This window comes from Canis aureus, chromosome 2, assembly GCF_053574225.1.
Source record: "Canis aureus isolate CA01 chromosome 2, VMU_Caureus_v.1.0, whole genome shotgun sequence".
Lineage (NCBI taxonomy): Eukaryota > Metazoa > Chordata > Mammalia > Carnivora > Canidae > Canis > Canis aureus.
This window is the reverse complement of record NC_135612.1, coordinates 10,806,363-10,823,255: the sequence shown is the minus strand read 5'-3', so window position 1 is coordinate 10,823,255 and position 16,893 is coordinate 10,806,363. Positions and strand designations below refer to the sequence as shown.

General features: G+C 34.3%; 1 long non-coding RNA gene and 1 pseudogene across 1 annotated transcript in view; one reads left to right on the top strand and one right to left on the bottom strand.

Annotated features, from left to right (window-relative positions):
- Positions 1 to 16,493, top strand: part of LOC144292707 (uncharacterized) — a 472,395-nt gene extending 455,902 nt beyond the window's left edge. The window contains exon 6 of the long non-coding RNA XR_013360051.1: positions 16,133 to 16,493. This is a non-coding gene — a long non-coding RNA (uncharacterized LOC144292707). The remainder of the gene's footprint in view (positions 1 to 16,132) is intronic.
- On the bottom strand, positions 14,600 to 15,615 carry LOC144290110 (COP9 signalosome complex subunit 8 pseudogene; annotated as a pseudogene).
- Positions 16,494 to 16,893: the final 400 nt, after the last annotated feature.

The following is a 16,893-nucleotide window of genomic DNA, read 5'->3' as shown; positions in this document are numbered from 1 at the left end:
ATATAAATTAAACATTTAAGTTTTTTTGAACATTTAATGTTTTTATAAAAAGGAATGTAGAACATGGTAAAATATATTCAAGTCATAAAATCATTCATGATCAAATTAAGATTAAATCTTTGCTGGTATAAATTCAAAATTCCTTAGTATTATACTTCCTAATTCTAAAGCAGTATATTTTTAGAGTGCTATTAGTGGCATGATTAATGGCTAATTCAAATTTAATAATTCAAAGAACTTGAAAATAGCATAAATATTTGGTAAATCATTTAAATCAATATGCTTGTACAGATGTTCTATGGTTCTAAGAAATTCTATAAAATATTATAAATCTTTGTTCAACTAACAAAAACCAATACTTATGGGCTTCTTATCAGCATTTACATATTTATTTTACTTCAATGATTATTTGATAAAAATACAGAATATTATAAATGAATATATATATATTTATATTTTAATATCAAAGACAACCGATGTATCTTCACAGGTTTTAGATGAAGTTACTGAAAATTTGTATATCAGAGTTCTGACACAATTATTTGAAAAGTGACCTACCGTGAAAATCCATGTAACATACGTAACTGAAAATGTTAATTAAGGCAATAGGAAAATTTAATAGCATTACATGCAAAATTTTAGCAAAATTTCTTTAGGATAAAATCCTCATCATTTCTCTTATTTCTATATTTCAAAAGTAAGAATATTATCAATAGGCTGGGATGTAGTCCTGCAGAATAAATTTAGCTAGATCATTAGTTTTTATCTGAATGCCTACTGTGTTACAAGCTTCTAAATAGGTGGCCATACTGAACGAGATAAAGTGTCCAAGGACTATTGTGACTAGTAAAGATGACAAATAAATAATTGCAGTATAATTTTACAGACTCTATGACAGATTAGATGATAGATTTTTATGGTAGTCCATGCAAGTGTACTTTTCATGAAGAAAGGAAATAATGATTGAAGTCATCAGTAACTCATCCTCTAAACTGAACTTTAAAATTGAATGGACTTGGTCATGTGAAAGTGGAAGAAGTTGACTCCCCATATGAACCGTATAAGCAATAGCACAAAGGCACATACCACAGCCCATTCAGAAGGGTGAAGATGTGTGCATGTCTAGTCATGATGTCCAGGAAAGGAAAGGGCGATAGAAAAGTCTGGAAAAGTAGACATGTTAAGATCTTAGGGTCATGCTGGTAGCCAGAGCTCAGAAATTGCCATTGTTACTCTCTAAAATTCTATCTTTTTCCTGGCTGTATGCCAGTTGTGTCACATAATGGATCTTGTACCCATGTGGAATAAAATGAATATAATTTCATAACTAGAGTGACAGCCTGTGAACAGCTGTCTTTATAAATATGTGAAAATATAAGGCCAAGAACTATATCCACTGTCAAGGCCCAGAAGCCCCAAGAGATAATTAAACCACCTGGAGCACTATCCCAAGATCTGAGGAGCACAACTCTCTTGTCTGTGTTTTATGACTCAGATTTAGGAGGCAGATTCCCAAAGCAGACATTTAAAATGCCTGTCACTTAACTTATAGCTGTTTGTCATCGATCTAAAAGATAATGACTTGAGCATAAACAAGGGATATTTCTGATGTATGTAGCTCTGTCCTTCATTATTTCCCAGTATTAAAAAAATAACACTAAAATATTTAAATAAAATGAAGAAACTATATGAATATTTGAGTAGTATTGACTCAAGATACGAAGATACTACTACTATTGAGTAGTATTCAGTAACTGGCTTTAAAATTTTGATTTTTGTTCTGTTATTCTATTTTGTGTAAGCTGGGGGAGGAGAAAGAGCCAGACAAACATTCACATGAAATTTCTTAGTAGTAAAATAATCACCTGCTGCTGCGTGAAGTGATACTCCAAGTAAGTGGATATACTAGAAGCATCAAACACATGAACATTCAACAACAGATCGGTCCTTCAAACCTGGTTGGGCATTTTACTCATCTATGGACACTATGAAAAGTACAGATTCCTAAATTAGCCTTGCAAAATAATGATTGATAAACCTGGATAGGTATCTGATAATTTATGTTTTCAATGAGAGCTTTAAATGATACTGATACTACCTGTACACAGATTGTCATTTGAGAACCACAGGTACAGGGATTCCCTTTCAGCTCAGATCTCAGCCAGGAAATACATTTTATATTTTAATATATCAATGATATCTAATATATACATTGAAACTTCTATTTAGATCAAATTATACATAAGGGCTCAGTGTGCTGAGAATTTAGAGATAAAGGGAGACAGGTAGCTCTACAAAATGAACTATAATTGTAGAATAACGTAAGAGTTATAGGCAGTTTGCAAGACATTAATGAGGAATATTATAAAATGGCATTTGTAAAGCGAAAGCAGGATGTTAAATATGGACTCTCCCTGTTATTATCTTGGTTGAGCCCCAAAGTCAAAGGATATACAAAAGATCATATAGGTTGCCTGGGTGGCTCAGTCAGTTAAGTGTCTGCCTTCAGCTCAGGTCATAAACTCAGAGTCCTGGGATTGAGTCCCGCATAGGGCTCCTTGCTCAGTGGAGAACCTGCTTCTCCCTTTCCCCACCCCTCTTGTGTCCATGTGCTCAAATAAATAAAATACTTAAAAAGAAATCATAAACATCTTCTTATCCAAAAGAAAGGTAAATGACCTTTTACATTTTTTTACAAATCAGCTCTGCCCACATTAGTGATCACTTAGGTCTAGAATATAAAATGATGGGATTGAACTTTGCAAGGGAAGATTTCCTCAGATAATATTGTCAGTGTGATATATTTTTTCCTCAAGACCATGAGGAAGGAAGAAACGTTCTTTCCTCTCAACTCAAGCCAAGAGAAAGGGGATTATGACACATTCAAATACTCAGATATTTGTGTAGGGAGATTTGACAGTATGAAATATCCATGTGACAAAGGTTATCAGAAAAAAAAATCATTATCTGAAATGAGGCAAAAGTAAGGCAAACATTTTGGAGCCAACTCCATTTGATATTAAAATGATGACCAAAAAATATGCAGTAATAGTCTAAAGTAATGTACTTACTTGATCTTATCTTTTACTATTGGTTTATAGTTTCAGACTAAGTAAAATTTCTTCTTGGTAGATTTTTATACTGTAATGATACAAAAAAAAATCTGTCTGGTGGAACAGATTGCTCTAAAGATTTATGGCCTGTTGAGCATGAACCAATTTTATATCTAACCCAACAGTGTTATACTAATATTTCTTTGTTAAATTGACTATAAATAATTTAGTTTCTCGGGTACCTATTGAACCAATCATAATAACTTAATTTCCCCCTCATTAATTAATGGGCAAAATAATATCTTATATATTTTGCTTACTTTATATTTAAATTAAAGTTATGATTTTATCATTTTGAAAGTCACAGGTTTTCAAGGCAATGGCTAAAACTGCCTATTTGGTGGCAGAAGAAATAATTGTGTTACAATAATCTATCCTCCCCACTTAGGGTGTAGGAAGGGAGATAAACTCATCTTGGATTTGTCTCTTACAACTGCTGCCTGTAGAGTCAATATGATTTTGACTCTACGTAATATTGTGCATAGTGTTTTGCCAAAGCCTTCATTAATCATGGATTAGATAAAGCATATGATGTATGTTCATTTTATATTAATGTGAAAATAAAATTTTACCTTTGATAATTACACATTCTTAGTTTTGAGTGGTTGAGGAAGTGTATCATAAAAGCTAAGCCTGAAAAAGTCTTTGAGGACTCCCAGAGAGTAGTTCAAGTAAAACCCAAAACTTCACCCTCATCGTCTGTTTCCCTGCCTCATTTACTTCAAGTTTTTATTGGCTTTGACTTTGTGTTTCTGTTTTTCTAGCTTGCACAGTTAGTTATTCTCCATTCGTGGCAACCGGTCTCTGTAGGTGAAAATGACAGAGAACTAGATAAAGATTGAAAAATAAATGTTAAAACTAGCAATTTTTTTCTCTAGGTGATGCCATGAAAACAACTTGATCCTTGATAGCAAGAGAAATCTGTCTTGTTTATCACTGTATCCCAAATGTCTGTCAAAGAGTCTTGCAAAGAGTAAGCCTTCAATAAATACTTGTTTAGTAATCAATATTGTTGCTTCCATGAGTCTGTTTAATTTCTTCCTTGTTGAATTTATTATGTTAATAGTTAGTGATATTTCTGCCCATTAACTGCACCTCTCCCTGCCTTTGTCTTCCACCTGAATTCTAACAACCTACATTTTTAACTAGGAGGATTAACTCCAAATTCCATTCTATGTGACCTTACTGAGCTCTCATATGCCACTATATCCTATTTCATAGAAGGCACTTATCTCAAAATCACAAAATAGCTTTTGGTAAACATTATATTCCAGTAAAATCAAGAAAAAATAGTAATAGATAATACTCCACCCATAATATATATATATATTTTTTTGACAGGTTCTTCTCTAAACCTGGATATAGTTATGTTTCATCTCCAGATGAGAAATGTAGATAGACCAATTTGTTTCAACATTGCTTGAATATACTGAGCTGTGAGAAAAGTGGCAAGATTGCTAATATATTAATGTTTCCATCATCCAGTAATATTTTTGTACAAATCAATATGGGGTCAGAAAAGAATTAATTATCAAAACAAACAAAATACAAAGTTTTAGGCATGGTAACTACTGTATAATCTCTGGCTCTCTATTCTATGTCCTGAAGCCCCGGTAGTATATTTTGAAACTATTTTTTTCTAAATTCTAAATCTAACTCTTTGCTAAATGCTTATTCCTTGAAATCCTCACTCTCTAATATTAAGGTTTCTCAAAAATCCACAAACTATTAAAAGACATGTCTCCCATGGTTGCATATGTCTATATTTCTCTTAAGATGTATCCTAGGCTTCAAATGGGAAACAATATCTTAAAGTACTTCCTCTCACTCAAGCATATCTTTCACTTTTACTTAAGCCACTTTCTTGATAAGGCAAGATGGTGTTAACTGGAATAATGTGCCCCAAAAAGATTAAATGAACAACCAACTATTTATAGTAAAACCACTTTTGCTTACTATATAGATAGAATGTCAAAGTACTCTATAATGTGGTAAAAGCAAAGTCATCTATACTTAAAAACTTTCTAACATTTTAAATCTGCATATCAAAAGTGAACTTTCTACTTTTTGCCTATAAGCTATTCTTTTTTTTTTTTTTTGGATTATGTTCCAAAAAATGGCTCAAAACTCATTCAAATCCTGGAAGAGATTAATGAGTTTTTCTCATACATTTTGTTCTGAAATTCTTCCTGGAAGCTATAATTAGAATGCTCTTTTTAAAATCCAAATTCTATTGTATCAATTTAGGATATGATTTTTCAGTGAGTTCTTTAGGATGTTAATCTGAATAGGTCAAGTTAGCATTGGAAATATGAATTTAAAACACTGAGAAATAGGCTGAAAGAGACAGATTAAGGAGTTAAGACAAATAATATGCACTCCAAAAAAAAAATCAAGAAAACTATTAAATGGCAATTTAAGCAACTGAACAGTACTATCAGAAATTTTGGCAAAATCTGAGCAAAATATACTGAAATTTATTTTAATCAGAGCAGATATCAATTTTGGGACCATAGCCATTGGTCATTGGTAAGTTTGGTTGCCACTATATGCAGATGGCATGATGATATAGTAAACCCTACAGGTTCAACCAAAAAAATTATTAGAACTAATAAATTCAGTAAAGTTGCAGGATACAAAATCAATATGCAAAAATCTGTTGCATTGCTACATACTAACAATCAGAATCATCAGAAAAAGAAGTTAAGGAAACAGTCTAATTTGCAATTGCATCAAAAAGAATCAAACATTTAGAAATAATTTAGCTAAGGAGATGAAAGACCTATATGCTGAAAACTGTAAGACACTGATGAAAGAAATTGAAAGAGACAAGTATAGCCTGTGGTTATGGATTGGAAAAGTTATTATCACCCACATGTCATATCTCATTCTTACCCAAAGCAATCTACAGATTCAATTCAATCTCTATAAAAATTCCAGTGGTATTTTTCACGGAAATAGAAGAAACAAACCTAACACTTGTATGAAACCATAAAAGACCCTTAACAGTCAAAAACAATAAAAACAAAAACAAAAACAAAAAAAACACCAAAGCTTGGAGACATCATACTTGCTGATTTCGAACCACATTACAAAGCTATAGTACTCAAAGCAGTACAGTATTGGCATTAAAAACGGACACACCAATCAATGGAACAGACTAGACAGCCCAGAAATAAAACCATGCATAGTCAACTAACTACAGAGGAGCCAAGAATATACAGTGGGCAAAAAACGGTCTCTATAGTAAGTCGTGCTGGGAAAACTGGACCACTATCTTATACCATACACAAAAGTAACTCAAAGTGGTTTAAAGACTTGAACATAAAACCTAAACCCATAAAACTTCTAAAGGAAAATGTATACTGTAAGGATCTTGATAGCTGTCTTGGTGATGATTTCTTCGGTGTGAAATCAAAAGCAAAGGCAACAAAAGCAAAAATAAACAAGTGGGACTATATCAAACCAAAATCTTTCTGCACAACAAAGGAAACCATCAACAGTATGAACCTCTACTTGTGAAGTAGATGAAGTAGAGGGAAAATATTTGCAAATTGTACCTAATAAGCTGTTCATATCAAAAATATATAAAGAGATTACACATCAGTAGGGAAATAATTAACCTGATTTAAAAATGGGCAGCGGTGGGGTGCTTGGGTAGCTCAGTCAAATGTCTGCCTCTTTATTTTAGCTCAGGTCATTATCTCAAAGTCATGAGATTGAGCCCAACAGCAGTCTCCTTGCTGGGTGTGGGGTCTACTTGAGATTTTCTCTCTCCTTCTCCCTTTGCTCCCCCCATCCTATCACATTCATACTCTTAAAAAAAAAAAAAAAGACGAAGAAGAAGAAGAAAATGGGCAGAGGAACTGAATAGATAATTTTCCAAAGAAGACATACAAATAGGCAACAGATATATGAAAAGATGCTTAACATCACTAGCAGGAAGAGGCAACTCAAAATCACAATGAGATCTCACCTCACACCTATTAGAATGACTATTATCAATAAGACAAGAAATAACAAATGCTGAAGAGGATGTGGAAAAAAGGAAACCCTTGTGGACTGTTGAGGGAATGTAAATTCGTGCAGCCACTATGGAATAAGTTTGGAGTTGCTTTAAAAAAATGAAATGAATTGCCATATGATCTAGCAATTCCACTTCTATGTTTTTAGCTGAAGGAAATGAAAACACTAACTCAAAAAGATATATGGACTGCCGTAGTCATTACAGCATTATTTACAGAAGCCAAGACATGGAAACAATCTAAGTGTCTATCAATGGATGAATGGATTAAAAATGTGATATATATTTATAATGGATCTTATGCACATTTATATATATATATATATATATGTGCAGATATAATTGAATGTTATTCAGCCATAAAAAAAGAAAATACCGCCTCTTCTGATAATACAGATGGGCTTTAATGGCTTTATACTAAGTGAAATAAGTCAGAGAAAAAACAAATATTTAAGATCTCACTTACCTGTGGAATCTAAAACAAAACAAAGCAAAACAAAATACCTCATAGATATTTAACAGACTGGTGGTTAACAGGGGAAGGGGATGAGGGGTAGGGAGCATGAATGCAAGGAATCAAAAGATATAAACTTCCAATTATAAAATAAATGTGGATGTAATGTACAGCATGGTGTCTATAGTCACTACTGTATATTTGAAAGTTTCTATGAAAGTAAATTTTAAAAGTTCTCATCACAAAATTTTATAACTGTGTTCTGATGGATGCTAAATAGACTTATGTTATGATTATTTCACCTACATACAAATGTTGAATCATTATTTTGTATACCTGAAACTAATATTATATTAATTATCTCACAATAAAAAACAGTAATACATATACTGATTTGGACACAATCTATTTTATACCATCTTTATTCTATAATTTTAAAGTAACAATGAAAAACTAATCTTTATTTTTTATTTATTTATTTTTTAATCTTTATTTTTTAAAAGAGATTAAGTGTAGGGGCAGCCTCAGTAGCTCAGCGGTTTAGTGCCGCCTTCAGCCCCTGGCCTGATCCTGGAGACGTGGGATCGAGTCCCACCTCAGCCTCCTTGAATGGCGCCTACTTCTCCCTCTGCCTGTGTCTCTGCCTCTCTCTCTCTGTCTCTCATGAATAAATAAATACAATGCTTAAAAAGAAAGAGAGATTAAGTGTATATAGGGATCTAAGTGGAATTATTTTACAAACCCTTTAAAATCAAACTGTTCTCATTTATTTGGTAAAAAAATTAACTGTACAATTTTATATGTACCTAATGGTAAACCAGATGCCCTTACCCTATATAAAAACTTATATCCATATTCCATGGATTAACGAATTTAACTTAAATTCACACAACACAAAGAGACGGCTCTACTACCTCATAATCATTAAACCCTGAAGGAAACATTGATTGACAATATTTAAAATTATTTTTGTTTTTAAATGGAAAGCCCTTTCCAAATTGGATGATCATCCTAAAACAAATCTAGAACATATTATTTGACAAGATCTTAAAGCCTCTTTAAATTGTCACTGGAGGAAAAAAGTATGCATAAATTTTCAAGGTTCTAAAAGGTGAATTAATTTCTATCTTGGCATTTACTCTGAGGAGTCCCTAAGTTAAGAAAATTGTTTTACCATAAGTTTACATGTTATATCAGCCCAAGAATGTTCATCTCTTAAGTGAAATTTTAGTAGTCGAATTATTTCTTAGGTATTCCTCATTTTATAAATTTAACTAAGAACATTAGATAATTATGTTGTCACCTAAAATAAATACTTTAATTTGAAAAGGTTAGCAACATATTTTACCCTGTATCCTCCTTTTAATAGGGGTCCTTATTTCTAAGCATCCATGTTTTCATTTTCAGCATTTTAATTTTCAAAAGCTACTAAGGGAGGCTTATGTACAGAGTGATTGTGTCCTTTTGTAATGTTGACATTATATTTTAAATTTTTAATGTAGGTTTGCAGTAACTCAGTTTGAAAATTGGATGAAATCAATGCTCCCACAAACTTAATCTCTCATTAACTCAGTGGAAAGCCTAAGGATGTCTACAGTTCCCAATATACAGTTACATTTTCCTATTTATCTACTCAAACAGTTCCAGAAAAGGTCAGATTGAATTTTTAACAGTGCTTGGGCTGCGGTAGATACCTATCACTGAAGGATAAAATAGTCTTTGCAATGACTTTACTGCAAGCCAAGGAGAGCATTCGGGAATGTTAATTATGACAGACTGAGCACTGTTAAGACAATAGGTCTTAAAAAGTCTTGGGGTCCTAGTTTTACTTAAGGAAATGAAGGAAGAAAAGCAAATGCACAAAGGATGTTTTTCTTTAATGGAAAGTTAGATTTTTTTTTTTCATTTTCTTTTATAAATATACCCATAGCATAGTTGGTCAAACTACTCCATATTTAGTCTAAACTTTTGTTTTGAAAATTCAATATTCTATTACTTTTAAACATTTGAATGTCTTAGAATATTACACACAGTGAGCTGGATGGTACAATAGAAAAACAGTAACCTGTTTGTTATTTTTTTTCTCAACATGGACACCAGTCATACTTCTCCAATTAGCACAGGGTCTAATGTTGAGCAAGTGACACATTTCTTGTGATGCAAGGTTTCTACATCAAATAAAGCTTTTGGACTAGGTGATATCTATGTTACTGTAAACTTTAAACCTGAGCACATGGTTTCCTATTTACTTTCTACGCTGCTAAAAATTAAGCCCATAACTTTTTTATTTCTCTGACCAAAATTGAAAGTCCTTTAAAAGTTGCAAGTTGAAAAAAAAAAAAAAAAAAAAAGCTTTTATTGCAGCAATGTAGCTCACTATTTGTAGTTTCTCTGATCTGTTTTAGAAAGAACATTTTATAGTTAATGTGACACTTGCCTAGGCAACATTAAAACTAAATGTAGTGATTTCTTACAAGTGACTCTAACAAATGAAGAAGGTAAAAAACCCACAAACTCTGAGAGACTACACTACACCACAATACACCAGACCCTTCCTGGACTGAAATAAAGACTATTTCCTAAACAAGCAGCACTGGGACTTATTTTAATAAACTCAGTACAGGCTTATAGGGAAGTTTTGCTTTTAACCCTTAATTAGCTTAACTAAAATGAACCCCGCCCTTCTCTTTGCTTAAAAATTCCTCATTATTAGGAAACCCTTAGGAAACCCTTCAATCACTTCTCAAGGGTTTCCTTCTCTTGCAAATTAACAGACTGAGGTTTGTTTGTATGTATTTTGTTGTTCTTTGTTTCATTTTGTTCTTACCTTCAGTAGTGTTTTTACACTTTAACAGTATGAGGGTTCCACTGAGATTTCTTCAGGAGCTTCACTCACAAACACCGCGCTACTTGCCAAAGGAACATTAAAACATTAGCTTTCATGGAGCTTTTTTGCTCAGGTTAGTTTTTTGGTGCCCCACACCATGAGTGAGTCATAGAGAAAATTACAGTCTCCTGTGAAAATTTGTTTTAATTCTCCAAGGGTCTTAAAATTTTTTTTTCCAATAAAATTTCAGTGTGTGTGTTTTTTTAATTTTATTTTATGTATTTATCTGAGAGAGAGAGAGAGAGAGAGAGGGAGAGAAAGCATGAGTAGGAGGAGGGGCAGAGGGAGAGGAAGAAGCAGACTCAGCAGGGGCTGAGTAGGGGGCTCCTTGTGGGGCTCCATCCCAGGGTCTGAGATCAGGACCTGAACTGAAGGCATATGCTTAACTGACTGAGCCACCCAGGTGCCCCTAAAGTTTCAGCTTTGATTATTTGTCTACTTGTGATTTGGGGGGAGAAGAGAAGCTATTGCAGCCTTTTTCAGGATTTCTTTGTGTTTTTCATCTGTAAAAGACCACCTTTCTGTGTCTGTTCTATGTGAAGCATGGTACTGCTAACCTAGCAACAGTTATGCCCTCGTCCCTCACTGGAATCCATTTTGATTAGAATTATGGTTAGCCTTTTCAGTTGCTTATAAAATTTGTCATGATGTGCATATTCTAGGAATATCTAGTCAACACAGTAAGCTATAAAACAAAATGGAAGTAAATTAAAATATCAGATTATAAAGTTTTAAAAATCTTCAGATGCTCTAATGTTAATCGGCTTACAAAGACTGAATACTTAGGTATTTTTAGAATAATGTTTAGCTTTCTAAGGAAAATTTTGCTATTTAGACAGCAATTTTAAAAGGAGATTTATCCTTATTTAGTTGGTTATAAAATTGCAAGGAATGAAGCTTTTTCATGTTTTTAAAGTGTTAATATGATTTTACAAATATGAAAAGGAAGAAATTCTATATGATATTTCAAATTAAGTAAATCACCTAAATTTGATAATATGATTTTGCCCTGGTTTTACCAGATTATAAAAATTTAACTGTGATCTAGTTTGTTTTATATTTACTGTGTTACAGAAAACATAATTAATCAAACTCTATTTTCTATAATAAGTTTACTGGCCTTAGGCTACTTTACATTCATAGATGTTTAAGATTAACCTAAGATTATATTAACAATGAAAAGTGTAAATTAGGCATCCAAATAAATTGAATTATAATATCCAATGTCTTCATAAAATAGATTATTTCTGATAGCTTCAGATGGTAAAACTTACATGAACCTAGAGTTTCTCTAATAAAATTTAGACCAAATGGCATATTCTGTAGGATGGTTTTTAAATCAGCATTAAATCAATTGTTCTTTAGGGATGCCTTAAATCTAATTTCTGAGATACCTATTTGGCTTTGAAAACTTGAGAGATCTTATTGAGTGGTTTTAATTAAAAAGAAACCCACTAAAATAAAATTCCTGAGATGGAGAAAAAAAAGCATAACTTATTCAATAATTGTTCATTATATTCTTTCATACATCTCAACTACTTTATCCTTTTTTTGATTTTTAAATTTATCTTACTTTTATCCTATTAGGAACACTTACCACGAGATCTACCTTTTTAAAAACGTATTGAGTGTACAATAGAATACTGTTAACTATAGACACAATGTTGTAAAGCCTATCTCTAGAACTTACTCATCTTGTATAAGTAAAACTTCATACTGAACACAACAGCAACTCTCCAACTCCCCTCTCCTAGACCCTGAAAACCACCATTCTACTATCTATGACTTTGGCAACTTTAGGTACCTCGTGTAAGTAGAATCATGTAGTACCTTCCCTTCTCTGATTGGCTAATTTCACATAGTATAATGTCCTCTAGGTTAATACAGGTTTCTGCATATGGCAGGATTTTCTTTTTTGAGTAATATTCAGATTATATGTGTATATCAAAGATTCTTTAGCAATACAGTTGTTAAACAGCCTTTAGATTGTTGGATACTATGGATAATGGTGCAATGAACCTGAGAGTGCATAAATCTCTTTGATATCCTGATTTTAATTCTTTAGGATATTTACCCCGAAATGAGATTCCTGGTTCATATGGTAGTTCTGTTTTTAATCTTTTGAGGAAGTCTCATACTATCTTCCATAGCGGCTACACCATTTTACATCCTCACCATCAGAGTTCTCTTATCTCTACCAACACTTGTTATCTTTGTCTTTTAATAACCGTCCTAACAGGTGTGAGGTGATCTCATTATGGTTTTGATTTGCTATTTCCTCATGATTAGTAGCATTATTTCATGGTTATTTTAATTTACAGTTCTCTAATTGCATAGGATGATGAGGATCTTTTCAAAAGCTTGTTTCTCATCTATATAGCTTCTTTAGTGACATGTCTATTCAGGTCTTTTGCTTACTTATCAATTGGTTTATTCATTTTTTTACTGTTCATTTTAAAATATTCTTTGTAATTTTGGATAATTGTCCTTTGTCAGATACATCCTTTCCAAATATTTTCTCCCACCCTGTGGCTTGTCTTCTCATTTTCTTGACTTGTATCCATTTCTGACCTTCAATGAAGCTGGATATACTGGAACCATGTGTATATTATTGGTATTGTATAAAAGACTTGGCTAAGTATCTGCTCATTCTAGAATATTAATGTTTGTGTCAGATATGGATCAGTTGTAATCCCATATGTTCTACTTACTAAATGTATAACCTTCAGATTTTACTATTAAATCCTTTTCACATTTATACATTTATCCCAAGATGATTTTTAGTGAGAATGAAATAGCACATGTGTCATTAAACTCTATCAGAACGTAATGAGTATATGCAGATACCCTAAACTAATGGTATAGTATTAAAATAATACAAGAGGAATTCATTAAATAGTGCAATGTTAGTATGGTATAAAATAATAGTACATAGTAAGTTTACTAAATAAATAGTAAATAGTAAGTTTATTAAAACTTCAGAGGGTTTTTCCCTTGAAAAGCTGAGTACAAGGCTCAGTCATTCTTACAACAGCTGAGTGGGCATGGAAAGGATATCTGGCCCAAAGCCATCCAACCATAGGTGAATCTGGAGCTTAATAATAATACTGGTATATGAGTTATTCTAACCAAACCAATCAGTCCTGTCTTGAAGAGTTTTGCATAAGACACACAGAAATAGAGTACAGGCAGTGGCAAGATCCGAAGCTGAACAATATAAACAGAGGATGAAGGAAAGGGCCTAGAATAGCAGATAATGTACAGCTGTTACTAAGAAAGCAATAAAGGAACCATGGCCACATGGCTGTACTATTTCCTGAATGACTGTATAGTTCCTGAACAGTACTTTACAGTGATCTGAGTAGATGCCTATTAGATGATTTGAATATGCTAATTTATCAGCAGACATTTAGAATAATATCCCCCTTATCAGATAAAGAATATCTGATATGTACAAGGATAAACACCTTGGCACTAGACAAGCATAGAAAGTGGTCCTGACAAATGCTCCCCAAAATTTAATATATGAAAATGTCATATATTTTTTTAATTTCCTGAGAAGCCTTCTATATATTCTGTCGATGTTTATTTTTTTTCAATTAAATATTTATTGAACAAATGCAGAATAAATGAATCAGGGGGGCTTTTAACCTGAAGATACAATAAACACCTCCAAATATTCAGAGGGCATCACACAAAAACTGCAAGATTGTTCGGTATTTCTCCAAAAGGCAGAACTTGAACCAAAGGATAAAAATAAGCAACCAGTAGGCTGCAAGACAGTTGTACAAAGTGGATCACTTATCTTAATAGCTTCTTTGCCAATATAATGTGTTCCACCCTAATATTCCCTTCTTCTGAAAGGAGTTATTACATCTAACATTTCTCCTGAAGGTCTTAAATAGTTGTATTTTCATGGCCAGCCCTCCACTGCCAGCAATGGATATACTCACACTATCAGGAAAAAATCGAAGTTAACAAACTGGTTTACTGAGGAAGTGGTCTTCTGTTCCTCAGCTACACTTCAGCATATCATTAAGAGTGATATTCAGGAGGTGAGGAGAAAGGAGAGCATATTCTCTGAAGGGGGTGCATCAGAATCCCTGGCAGCTCAGAGACTGTCTCTGGACAGTCCTCCTCAGACCCCAAAGGAATCACTGCAACTATCAACCATCAGTGCCTATGGGGTATGCTGTACGCTGGGGCAGGGGCAAACAGCTGACAACCACTGACCTACATGAAGCAGGAGAGCTGTTTTATGTCAGTCACTAGGAAATACAAACTGCATAATACTGACGGGCTCCATCCAAATTGTAAAATATTACAAAATGAGAATTGTTTCAATAACTATTCAGCATAATGTTTAAGGACAAAATATATAATAATATACTTTATATATGTATTTTATCACATACTCAGTAAGGAATGCTGAGGTGCTTCATCCATCCAATAAATTTACATTTCTATATCTGTCAGTATACAGGATTCTGAAGGTGGATCTTGGACTCAGAATGATACATCAGTTTTTAAGGAAAGCCACATACTCAGTCAGTCTGGCTAACTGCTGCTCATTGGGGATTGGGGGCACTGGGGCGGGCTCTGATAAGGGAATAAACCTGTTAAAGGACACATCCAGGGCCCCTGCAACTAGCTTTTTGGGCATAACCATTCCTGTGGTAGAGTCGGCTTGCCATCCTTGTTCCAATATACCTTTCACAGCCTCCTCCACAGGGAGCCCAACAAAGGCCACCAAGTCATCAGCAATTATGGAGGTGCAGGCTTGAGAGACCAGGGCAAAGGCTCTTCTTCTTGTTGCATCTCTAAGTGCTTCCATGATTGTTGGACCGTCTCCAACCACTGGTGTGCATTGATGGTCATATAGATCCCAGGGAAATCTCTCGGCCAGATTCTCTGTCCTACTGACCAAATTCCCCCAAGTTCAGAATTTGCAGACTTTTATAGCAGGTGGTATCCTCTTCCAAAGATATATTATTTATGTCATTGTGGAGCAGATAGAAAGCTAAGAGCTGACCATACAAGGGGGGGCGGGGGGGGGCATTCCTCCAGGAGCCTCGAGCTCCTGGTTCTTGCACTGATCCAGCAGCTTCTTGAAACTGCTGAAGGCACTTTCCACCATCACCCACTGGCATCTTCCCAGCCGGTCCCGCAGGGGCACCCTCACCAGAGCCGACCCACGACTGTCCCTCTATTTTAATTTTTTTTAAAGATCTTATTTATTTATTCATGAGAGACACACACAGAGAGAGAGAGAGAGGCAGAGACACAGGCAGAAAGAAAAGGCAGGCTCCATGCAGGGAGCCCGATGCGGGACTCGATCCTGGGTCTCCAGCGTCATGCCCTGGGCCAAAGGCAGGCACTAAACTGCTGAGCCCCCCGGGGATCCCCTCTGTTGATGTTTAGAGGCTTTGTTGGCTGTTTGGTTTTCCAAGCCTCTCAAATGCTTTCAGAACCCTGAAATTCTGCTAGTATTGGAGTGGGAGTACCTCACAAACCATTGCCGTGATGATCTAGCCCCGAAAAGCCTAGTTTCTGTGTTTTTTGATGTTCCAGGCAACAACAAAAAACAATAGTGTGATTTAATTTTCTGAAAATTAGGGATATCTGTTTCCTCTTAAAATCCCCATCTCTTACAGATGCAGTGAAATGCCGGGACACCTGCACCCCGATGTTTATAGCTGCAATGTCCACAATAGCCAAACTGTGGAAGAAGCCTCAGTGCCCATCGAAAGATGAATGGATAAAAAAGATGTGGTTTATGTATACAATGGAATATTCCTCAGCCATCAGAAACAACAAATACCCACCATTTGCTTTGACGTAGATGAAACTGGAGGGTATTATGCTGAGTGAAATAAGTCAATCGGAGAAAGACAAACATTATATGGTCTCATTCATTTGGGGAATATAAAAAATAGTGAAAGGGAATAAAGGGGAAAGGAGAAAAAATGAGTGGGAAATATCAGAAAGGGAGACAGAACATGAGAGACTTCTAACTCTGGGAACAAACTAGGGGTGGTAGAAAGGGAGGTGGGTGGGGGTGGGGGTGACTGGGTGACGGGCACTGAGGTGGGCACTTGACGGGATGAGCACTGGGTGTTATTCTATATGTTAGCAAATTGAACACCAGTAAAAAATAAATTCATAAAAAAATCCCCATATCTTGCCACATGGTACTGGATTAGGAAACCTCAAATTTCACAAAGTAGACAAAGAAATACAGATATTACCATTTTATTTTTGTAGAAGAAGTTATTTTTTCAGTATTTTTCAGTATGATACTATTAGTTAAACCATACCTACAATTCCTTATTATGCATGTATAGTGAAGACTGAAAAAGCCAAAAACAGAATGAGGGAAACTACAGAAAGAAGTGAAAGAAATATAGTAAGATAG